Source organism: Herpailurus yagouaroundi, unplaced genomic scaffold (genome assembly GCF_014898765.1).
Source record: "Herpailurus yagouaroundi ecotype Mexico unplaced genomic scaffold, PumYag 29, whole genome shotgun sequence".
Taxonomy (NCBI): Eukaryota; Metazoa; Chordata; class Mammalia; order Carnivora; family Felidae; genus Herpailurus; species Herpailurus yagouaroundi.
In genome coordinates this window covers 88,888,646-88,900,503 of record NW_024412377.1, presented here as the reverse complement: position 1 = coordinate 88,900,503, position 11,858 = coordinate 88,888,646, and positions in this window count along the sequence as shown.

The following is an 11,858-nucleotide window of genomic DNA, read 5'->3' as shown; positions in this document are numbered from 1 at the left end:
AAAAAATGGGAGAGGAAAAAAGATACTAGAGAGTGTGCTGCATCTAAATGAGAAAGTAACCCAGAAAGAAGATAATTGATTCAAAACACATGGAATTGATCAGAAGAGCAGTCCTAGAAAGGTAACTGAGGCATGGCTCTAGAGTAGAGCAAGAAAATGGAGGTCTACAGGAGGGAGGTCAGGAAAATGACTTTTAAAGCTGTGTACATTTATTACTTTCATTGTGTTTAAGCTAATTAAAATAGGTGGATCGTTTCCAGATGTTTGCTGAACTATATGGTATAATTCTAGAATTGGGCAGCGGCATGCAAAAGTACAAGACAAGTGGCCAACAGAGAGCCATAGTGAGCATGGCAGGGCCTTCTAAGGAGAAGCAGAGCAGCATGCAGTGCGTCAGTATGAGTTGGAGCAAAACCATCACCAGGTTCAGAATTAACTATAGATCAGAGGTTCATGGACAGATTGGAAATTGATGGGTAGTGTTTCAGGGCTCAGACAGTGAAGCTTGACATAGACTAAGTTGCCACAAAGAGCTGAGATGGACCAGACAGGTTCCCTGGCAAATGTTTTGAGTACCAGAGAGTCAGGGATCTAATTAAGATTAAAAATGGATCAGGAATTTAGGGAAGGAATCAAATAACAGGAACACAACACCTTTGACAAAAACAAGCAAACAAAACAAAATTTGGCATTCTAAAGACATTGTGACTCAGGTCAGGGACTATTTCTGAACATAGGAACCAGCCGCCTTTATTATCTACCTTGAAGCTTTCAGCTGGAGTCCTTGAGAGTAGGTTAGATCTCTTGACTGGAGTGGGGAATGAGGAAGCAGCATTTCTGGTATAATATAAATCATATCTTAGTGATGTATGTCATAAACTTTCAATAAAATGGCACAGTTAACATTTTATGTGTTTGATAAATTGAAGCTGGTATTCCTTCCATCTCCAGAAGTGTATAAGTCACTATTTTGAGCCAGAAGGAATAAAAAAACCCATTTTCTTTTGGGATATTTTTCTAGAACTGATGGCCTCTACAACAATAATCAAAATTGCTTTCCCACATAGTTTTATAAGGGACACAGTGGAGGGTGGCAAACCTTTATCTAATCTAAATCACCCCTTCTGGATGTGAATGTTATTCGTATGCAGAAGTAGAAGAATAATCTCCATTGTGACCTCTCTTCTCTTGTCCCAATTCATTCATCCATGGAAATGATGGTCAGAAATGGATTCTTAGATCAGTTGTCCATCTTCACAGGGAAGTTTAAGTAATTAAGAACTTAAGACTTAAGTACACTTCTAAAACATTCTAAAACTCTACAAGGGATCAGGGCTATAAGGTAAACAGGGCATAGTGACTGCCCTCAGGAAGCTCACATTCTAGTGAAGAATGGAGGCAAGAATACAACCCTGTTCCTCACTGTGATGAGTGCTCTAATTAGGATAAGGACATAATGTTTTAGAATCCCTGTGGGGAGTGTCTAACCTAATCTTAGGGATAGGAAAGCTTTTTGGAGTAGATTTTATTCAAAAGGGTTATTGCAATCAGGGGAAGGTGACTGTTGCAATAGGGAGAATATGCAGACTATAAGATCTTACAGTTCATGCAGTATTTTTTTTCTTTTTATAGGGATGGGGGAAAAAGCTAGAAGGAATCAGGTATGGGATAGTGGGATGAGTTAAGTATCATCAGACAATTATCAGGGAAGGTCTTTTCTTACAATCAGCTGATCATGTGGAGAAGTTGTTAAGGAGGGTTGTTTCGCCCCAAAGCCCAATGGTGAGCCCAAAGTTCTGCATATAGCAGAAGAAGAGAAGCCTGACTAAAGTTTGTCAAGTGAAGCATTTTGTACAGATTGGCCAGTGGGGACACACAGTTCAGCTAGTCATTTAAGAAGCAAAGATCAAGAAGAGGAGGGTCTGTCTCTAGCCTTGTCATAGGTAAACAAGGAGGGCGTCTAAGAAGGAGAAGACTGGCTCTTTGCAGTAAGCCTTTTCCTGGAGCACAAAAGAATTGGAGTTGGGGGATTTATTTTATCTTTTTCTAGGAGTAGAAGGCTCAGGTAAAGTTCAATATTATCAATGCCTGAACTGATACTATTAAGCATCAGGGGACATTTGAGATGGGGGAGCAGCCTTGAGTCAGGATAAACATGGCATATTAGAGGCATATGACAAATTGGTGCAGTTGACCTTGGAAGTAGGAAATTGAAGTCTACTGCAGTAATTCAGAAAGAAATGTTCACTTGAATTAAGGAGTGGTAGTCAAGTGCCCAGATAAATGTTGGCCTATGAGATGGAGTAAGCTGTTGTAAAGGGAAATCTAGGCAATGTTAGCTAAAAAACAACCAAAGATTTACTAAGGAAGACTGCACCTCAGTTGAGAAAGCAGCCAAAGGAGTAATCAGATCAAGAGTGTGGACGCTCCGCTCGATCTGAAATAAGATATCAGATCTTTATATCCAGAAGGCCAAGAGGCAGAACTACATAAAACAAATCTATTTTCTGGGCAATGATTTTTTTCGATATGATTCCTAAAGCACAGGCAACAAAATAAAAAAAAAAAATGACAAATGGTTAAAAGCCTCTGCACAGCAAAAGAAACAGTCAACAAAGTGAAAAGGCATCCCACTGAATGGGGAAAAATACTTGCAAACCATACATCTGATAAGGTGTTAAAGTCCAAAATATATAAGGAACGCATACAATTCAAGAACAACAACAACAACAACAACAACAACAAAAACCCCTAGTAATCCATTTAAAAAGTGAGCAAAAAAGTGAACAGACATTCTCAAATGAAGACATACAAATGGTCAACAGGTATATGGAAGATTGTTCATCATCAGGGAAATGCAAATCGAAACCACAATGAGACATCGCCTCACACCCACTAAAATGGGTACTATCAAAGAGACAAAAGAACAAATGTTGGCAAGGATGTGAAGAAAAAAGAACCCTATTCACTGTTGGTAGGAATGAGAATTAGTACTCATATTGTAGAAAACAGTATGAAGGTTCCTCAAAAAAATTAAAAATAGAACTACCATACAATGAAGCAATCCCATTTCCAGGTATATATCCAAAGGAAATACAATCAGTAGCCAGAAGAGATATTATCTGCACTCTCATGTCCACTGTAGTATTATTCACATTAGCTGTGATACAGAAATAAACTAAACAGCTACCTACAGATGAAGGGATAAAGAAAATGTGACATATACATACTATGGAATATTATTCAGCCTTAAAAAAAGAAAGAAATCCAGTCATTTGTGACAACATGAATGAACCTGGAGGGTACTGTGATAGATGAAAGAAACACAGAAAGACATTGTATGATGTCACATGTATGTAGAATCTAAACAAGTTGAACGTTCAGAAACAGACAGTAGAATGGTGGTTGTGAGGGGTAGGGGAAATGGGGAGATGTTAGCCAAAGGGTTCAAAGTTTCAGTTATGCAGGATGAATAAGTTCTGAAGATCTAGCTTATACCATAATGACTATAGTTAACAATGATCATATTGTCACTTCAATTTTGCCAAGATCTTAAATGTTCTCACCACACACACAAAAATAACTGCGTGAAGTGATGGATATGTTAATTAGCTTGCTTGTGCTAATCATTTCACAATGTATACATACACTAAAACATCATGTTGTACACTGTAAATATACTTAGTTTTATTTGTCAGTTATACTTTGATAAAACTGGAAGATAAGTTTTTTTTAAATGTTGTAGACCTACTTTAAGGTAATTAGATGACTATGAACCCACTGTAATTTGTCATCCTTCACCACCATGTTCACATTCTCAGTATCAACAGCTTTGAATTAAGCAATACGGTCACTGTCAGTCACATCTGAAGACTTAGCTAAGTTAATATAACCAGTACTAATCCAGAGCCTTAAGTACATCACTCATGCTAGAGGCCAAAATGATACTGTAACTAAGAAATGAAACTCCATCTTACTGGAAGTTCCACAAATCAGGACCACATTTCTTCCAAATAACAAATAAAATGAATTATTTGCCAAAATCTGTTTAACATAGTCATTGTCAACAAATATTAATATTAAGCCTGTAGAGTTTCGTGAGATATAGGGTTTTTGGTATTTGTTTGTTTCCTTACTTATTTCCTTTTTGTATTGATGAAATTAATTGGGAAACTCTCTCTTAACATTGGATAGATTTTGCAAATGCTAGAGTCTCTAATATTAATCTTTTTAATAGACTTTTTCTCTTCCATTCGTCCATCCAGCAGTTAGTGAGTAACTATGATATGCCAGGAAATGTGCTGGGTCCCTGGAATATAAAAATGAACAAAACAAGGCTCTACACTTAAGGATTTCATATTAATGAAAAGGACAATCATCCATATAGTTACAATACATTATATACGTATCACGTACTAATTTACAAACTATGATGTGAGCTCATACATTCCCTAAAATCTCATTCAGCCCCAGGCTTGTTTCGTATGGCTGGGGAGTTAAAAATGTTCTTTACTTAAGGATAAGAACAAACTGAGGGGTTGATGGAGGGAGGCGGGTGGCAAATGGGCTAGATGGGTAATGGGTATTAAGGAGGGCACTTGTGATGGGCATTGGGTGTTGTATGTAAGTGATGAATCACTGAATTCTACTCCTAAAACCAGTATTGCATTGTATTTTAACTAAATAGAATTTAGATAAAAATTTAAAAAGAAAAAAATGTTCTTTACATTTTTAAGGGTTTCTTTGAAAAATAAATAATGACAAAGAATATGAAACAGATACTTCATGTGCCCACAAAAGCTAAAATATTTAGATGTTACAGAAAAGTCTGCTGACCTGTGCTCTAGACCAGTGATTCTTAAATGAAGATTTTCCTCAAAATTATATGTGAACTTTATTAGTTGTTGTTAAATACACATGGTGGATGGGATCCTGGCATTGGTATTTTTACTACAATCGGGTGATTCTCATGGGTTGAGAAGCTTTGCTTCGGGGCGCCTGGGTGGCGCAGTGGGTTAAGCGTCCGACTTCAGCCAGGTCACGATCTCACGGTCCGTGAGTTCGAGCCCCGCATCAGGCTCTGGGCTGATGGCTCAGAGCCTGGAGCCTGTTTCCGATTCTGTGTCTCCCTCTCTCTCTGCCCCTCGCCCGTTCATGCTCTGTCTCTCTCTGTCCCAAAAATAAATAAATGTTGAAAAAAAAAAAAAGAAGCTTTGCTCCATACACTTTGCCTAAGACAGTTTTCAGAACACTGACATGGGTTTATAGAGACTCTTAGTGAGGACTTTTTAAAAATAACACAGTTTACACAAAGAATATACCCAAAGAATATTCCTTTTACTTTATTTTGCATGATTTAGTGGAATAGCCCCTACCTCTTATATAATAACATTTTAAATTAATATATAACATTTAAATTAATACTCTTCTTTGAAAGGCAGAAAACACATTCACATCTGTTATATAATTGGATCTTAATAATAATATGGCTTAGAATTACTACTTTACAGATTAAAAAACTAAGGTTTAGAGAAGTCAAGTGCTCAAGGTCATATAGGGCTTCTGATTCCTACTTCATTGTTCTTTCTCAACACTGTCTCCTACTTACTTTTTCTGATTCCCCATTGAAATAGACTACACAGTCTATTCTTACTACCCAGTAGCAAAATTTCATTACATTCCATAAATCTGTTAGCTAAAGCACGTAATTCCTGTTTAACTTGAGAGCCTGTATGTCTTAAGGCAGACTTGTGTTACAATAATTCCTCTAATTTGCAAGCACTTTTTCACATATATTATGTACTTGAAATAAACTAGAAGCTAACTCCTACTCGGGTATAAATGGAGAAAAAAGTATCTCTCTAGAGCATTATTCAACACAAAGCTCATGAAATAATTTGCAGAGGCACAAGGTTCATCCTGCCTAAGCAAATTAAACAATTTTGTTAACCCTGATGTCTTTTGTTAGAAGTAAAATTTATGATAACTGTATTGGCTCTGCACTACATAGCACCCAGAAGTCTTTGCTCTCAGCTAGAGCTATTTTTACCCTAGGATATTGATATTCTTCTACTTAAAAAATATTAACTAAAAATAAATATAAATGCCACATTCTTCGAATATGCAAAGCTAAAACAATGGAAAAATAATCAAAGAATTATTTACAAATATTTTGGATGTATTCTTCATTCTTTGCATGAGTCTTTATTTTGGACCAATCATTATATTCAGAAAATATCGGAAGAGAGATAATTCAAACACATCCCTTATTAGATTGTGTATTTGTCAGTCTCATTGATAATTATTGATGTTAGAAATGAAAGAGTAATGCATTTTAACCCCATATTGGCATAATTTGGGAGGATATTCAATACTGCTCTATAGGAAGTATGATATCCATCTTGCTGTCCAAGGTGGGAAAGGGGGGGTGGTTAGTTAGGAATAAATTTAGAAATTCATGCCAAAGCAGACAGTGGAAAATAGAATTATATAACATCCATTGTGTGCAGAACACAAAGGCCAGTGATCAGAGGATTCTGAGCACACTTTTTAAAAATAGGCTTTAGGGGCACCTGGGTGGCTCAGTCGGTTGGGCGTCCCACTTCGGCTCAGGTCATGATCTCAAGGTTCACGAGTTTGAGCCCTGCGTCGGGCTGTGTCCTGACAGCCCAGAGCCTGGAGCCTGCTTGGGATTCTGTGTCTCCCTTTCTTTCTGCCCCTCCCCCAACTTGTTCTCTCTCTCTCTCTCAAAAATAAATAAACATTAAAAAATAGACTTCATTTTTAGAGCAGTTTTATATTTACAGAAAAATTGTAAAAGTATACTCCTCCCCTCCCTTCACTGTTTCCCCTATTATTAACACCTTGCAAAGGTGCGGTACATCTGTTACAACAGTTAAAACCCATACAGATACATTACTGAATGCAGTTTCTGGAGACAACAAGTTCAAGTATGTAAAAAAGAAAAGCTATTTGGGGCTAGTAAGTAATTAATAATAGGCATTTTGAAAATAATATTGGAAGAAGTAAAATATTATAAAGAGTTTGCTTATTCAAATGAAAGGGAATGAGATAGGGTTTTCTGGGTGCTTCTAAGAAAGAAGTTTCTTCACTTTTCTGTGGTAGCTTCCAAAAGCTAGCCTCTCTTTCTACAGTCATTTTGTCACCACAAAAGAAACTTTAAAAAAATTTTTTTTAATGTTTATTTATTTTTGAGTGAGAGAGAGAGAGAGTGAGAGAGAGAGAGAGAGCAGGGAGGTGCAGAGAGAGAGACAGACCTAGAATCCAAAGCCAGCTCCAGGTTCTGAGCTGTCAGCACAGAGCCTGACACAGGGCTCAGACACACATACCATGAGATCATGACCTGAGCCAAAGTCTGATGCTTAACCGACTGAGCCACCCAGTCACCCCAAAAAAGAAACTATCTTTAGGATGAAGATGGCAATGTAGAAGGCAGAGAAGAGAGAACAAAATAAAACAAACTTCGTTTTGATATCCTGGAGTCACTGAATCAAACCAGTACTAAAACCCACAATTACTCTACAATCAGGTGAGCCAATAAATCCTCTTTACTACTGAAGTTAGTTTCAGTTGAATTTTCATGACTTGCAATAGGAAGAATTATAAATGATGTTGTATTAAATTATATTTAAGATAACCGCAGGATTGTGTTGTTTTTCTTCAGTGTTCCCATCAGACAGTTATGGATGGATATGCAGACCAGGTGGGTGTTTACCTGACTGCTACAACCAAGATTCTGCAAACTGGTGGCAAACTAAGTAAACTGCAACTCACGAGCCAAAATTTCTTCCCTAATGGTTTTCATTTCTGCCTGGGAGTAGCTGTACTTACACAGGGTTGTTAGCTGAGCTGGGAAAGATCATGCCTGAAGGAACATTAGGAATGTGACCAAGGGCCCAAGATGCAAGGACATTTTGAACACTCTTCACCCCCACTTAACCTCACAAAAGGTATGAAAGAAGAGTGCTCATTGCCTAAATAATTTGGTACAAAAAGCTGAGGTGAACACATACAATGTGATACTTTTTTTGTAGAGTTAAAAACAAATAAAAACATGGTTTTAACTAGTATTTACAAATGCATTGAACATACAAAGGAAAGTAAAGGAATTATGACACAGGAGGTAGAAGGAGGGCTATTCCAGTTGGGAGATGGGTTCGTAGAGACCCACAAGGTTAATCACAAGTTTTCTGAATGGTCCTAACTTTGGTGTTGAGGAGGTCTTTGCAAGAGGCTTATTACTTTATTGAAAATACAACACAAAACAAAGCATGAATTAAACGATAAAACTTTGAAAAACTACAGGGTAAATTTGTATAAAATATGTCAATATTTTTTGTTTCCCTTCTAGACTTAGAAAACGTCAGAAAGCTCAATAACAAAGGCCTAAGTCGGAGACCTACTTCCAAAGAACTTTTCAAATGACTTGTCATTTTGTGGTGTAACTCTGCTTTCTTTACCTACAGTTAAGGACCTTTGGTCTGCCTCTTTGCTTAAGGGTGAATGGGACAAGTAATGGTTAATAAAGTTAGGTTGGTTGAATCAAATCTACTCCTTTCTTTCCTGCTCTCTTGTCTCCCAGGGTGCCTAGGAATATATTTTTAGTGATACTTCATATTGCTCAGGCTTCCATAGCAAAACACCATAGACTGGGTGGTTTAAACAACAGAAATATATTTTCTCACAGTTTTGGAGGCTGGGAAGCCCAAGAATACTGTGCCAGCATGTTTGGTTTCTGGTGAGGACCTTATTTCTGCCTTGCAGACAACCACCTTCTTGATGTGTCCTCACAAGGAGGAGAGTAAGAGCTCTCTGGTGTCTTTTCCTCTTATTAGGACACCAGTCCCATCGGATCAGGGCCTGCACTCTGACTTCATCTAACCTTAATTACTTCCATAACAGCCCTATCTACAAATGCAGTCACATTTGGGGTTAGGGTTTTAAGTTGTAAATGTGGGTGGGACATAAACACTTAATATGTAACAGGGACCAATTCCCTGAAATCCTTTTTTTTCCCCGCCTTGGGAAAACTACTTATCTGGTTATCTTAGTCCTTTAAGTTACAAGTATAAATAGCTTCTTCATATTTTCATATACAAAGTCAGAGAACATTTTGAGAACAGCAGATTATCAGAATGAAGAATATGCTTGGGTCTCTCTGCCAATCTGGCCACCCTGGAGGTGACGCATAGATGTTGGTGTTGGTGGTCAGATGCTCTGCCCGTAGGTACAGACAGGGTCTATGAGGCAAAGACTCAAATAGAAACAGAATCTACAAAAAAAACTGTAACCACAAACCAAACTCCACTTATCCACACATCTGCATGTGAGGATAGTAATCAATAATATTTTCTTTTAATGTAACAGATAACTATATATGTACATTTGTACATACATACAAAGACATACACTTAGTCTGTTTCAGAAATCATTAATTTTCTCTTCAACTAATCACTCTTTCTCTGGCACCAAAATACCAAAACCCCTTTTATGCGGTACTAAGGCCCAAACAGGTTTTCCAAAACCCGATTTTTAGCGTTGTACTAAAATCTCATGTCTGAATATTCATAAAGTAACTTTCTGCATTTTAGGCAAGCAAATGGCAGGCTTGGGACTTAGCTTTTGATACCCAAGTATGAAAATTACTCTCTCCATTTCATTTGTGAAATAGCGACTGTTCCTCTAAAGCTAACTTTTAATTTACTTATCAATGGTGAAGCCATTTTTCTATTCTGAATTAAGAATAAAGTTGTTGAACAAAAAAGGTGGATTCTTGCTGAGAAACGTAGGATGTACAGGAAAAACCTGCAGTGTGTTATGACTTCGTTTAACAACTAAATACTAACACAGTTTCAACAATAACTCTCATTAGAGGACTTTGCTTCTTTTGAAATACATATGAGAGGTTTGGATACTTTTCTCTTCATATATAGCATTTGGGTTGGTTATTTTATTAAAAAAATATTTACAGTTCAGGTACATTCAAATCCTTTAAAACCAGTATTTGAGAATGACAATAAAAATTTAATTAAGGTAAATGTAGACTATTTTTTCACTCGTGGCCTGCATCTATCAAAGTCTTAGCATGAATGTGAGAACTTAAGATTGAGAGAACTGTTCTAGATATGTAATGGAGAAACTTTAAAGTCCTTTTCTGTACGTCTAGTTAATAGATGTGAACAATAGACTCATACCTGCAGCGCATGAATGGGGAAAGCGGCTTGTGCAGGGTGCAGGAACAGTATCACCGAAGGTCTTATGGGTCAGAAATGGAATTTTAAAATTACTCCACTGCTTCACAAGGAACCTGTATAAAGAATAAAGTCAGTACAATGTGCTCTGAGGCTAGGGAGCGAGTTAACCACCTGGTGGCAACTGCCTTCAAAAGCGGTGCAGAAGTGTTCTCGCTCTCTAATGTATTCCAAGGTTGGGACATGGCATCCCCACCTACTGATCCTCAATTCTGATGAAAATACAACCAAAGGACTTTGCTGACCCTGAAACCGGCTTCTTTGGGTGGCCCCTGAGGTTAAAGTGGAAGGTTAAAGAAGTTCTAAGGCTAGACACCCATAAATAACGACTTGGGCCTCACAACTCAGCATTTTTGCAAACTGCGGCAGGCTGTCTTTGGTTTCTTAAGCCAGCGACAACTTTAGGCACCCTTAGTTTATGGAAATTGTCATAACCTCACCTCTAACTGACAATTGAGAATGGTTGAAATGGAATAGCACGATTATTTTTAAGGAGGTCAACTTTGTTTAACTCTGGGGGATCTCTTTTGTTCCTAACTCGTAAATTAGTAGTTATGTGTTAACACAAAAAGTGATTTAGAAAGGTCCTCCTTCACTAATAGGATTTGCTCAAATGCTTTACTTATGCCACACTGTAACAGTTAGTGCTTCAGTGGGGGTTAAGTAGGAATATTTGAAATTTTTCAGTGATTAACAAATCAAAGTCATTAAAGATTTTGGTTGTTTTTTGTGTATTTCTTGCTTTCAGGATTAGTATTAAATGGAAGGAATAAGATCCCTTTTAACTTGGAGGCAAGACTGAATTGATCTGATATGGATTGACTAAGGAAAAGATTTTTAGATACATCTCAATATACTGAAAATAAGATTAAGAAGAGGAATTTAAATTTCTTAAAAGGATGAAAAAATTTATAATTGCCTGGTAGTCATTATAAAATTATCCTCAGAGCAAAAATTTCAGGAAATAAACTATTTCATAAGAGTAACCATTAGTTACTAGTAAAATGAATAGCATAATCTAGTTTCTGGCAAAAGAGGCTAAGGCAGTTGGTATTTTCATGGGAAACTACTCATTTCTGGATTACAATTGAGTTTAGAGAGACCTTTGAAAAAGCAAAGTGCTTTCAACCATGCCTCAGTGTGTTATTTTGATTAAAAAAATAGCCCCTCAGGTAAAATTTAAATATACTTTCCAAAAAGTCATGTTACATGTTTTCTAGCAAATTCAAATAATTGCTCAGAAGTACACTCATCAGTATTAGCAATTATTAGTAATAATGGCGATTAAATACATTTATATGAACAATGAGCACAATTATTTCCCTTTAAAATTTACTTTGTAATCAAGCAAGCATACTCTCCACCTGATAAACTGTGCACTGGTGAGTGAACATTTTTTCATTTAATATCCTTATTCGCATTTTTCTTGATGCTTATTTGTATATTTCTATTGATATAATAGTTTGCAAGAAAAAGAGCTCATGTCTGTGCCTGAAGGTGGAATCTTATGAATATGCAAATAATGTTTTGATGTGATGAAGTTTTTCTTTGGAATGGAATTGTGCCTCTTAAGTGATATTGAATATT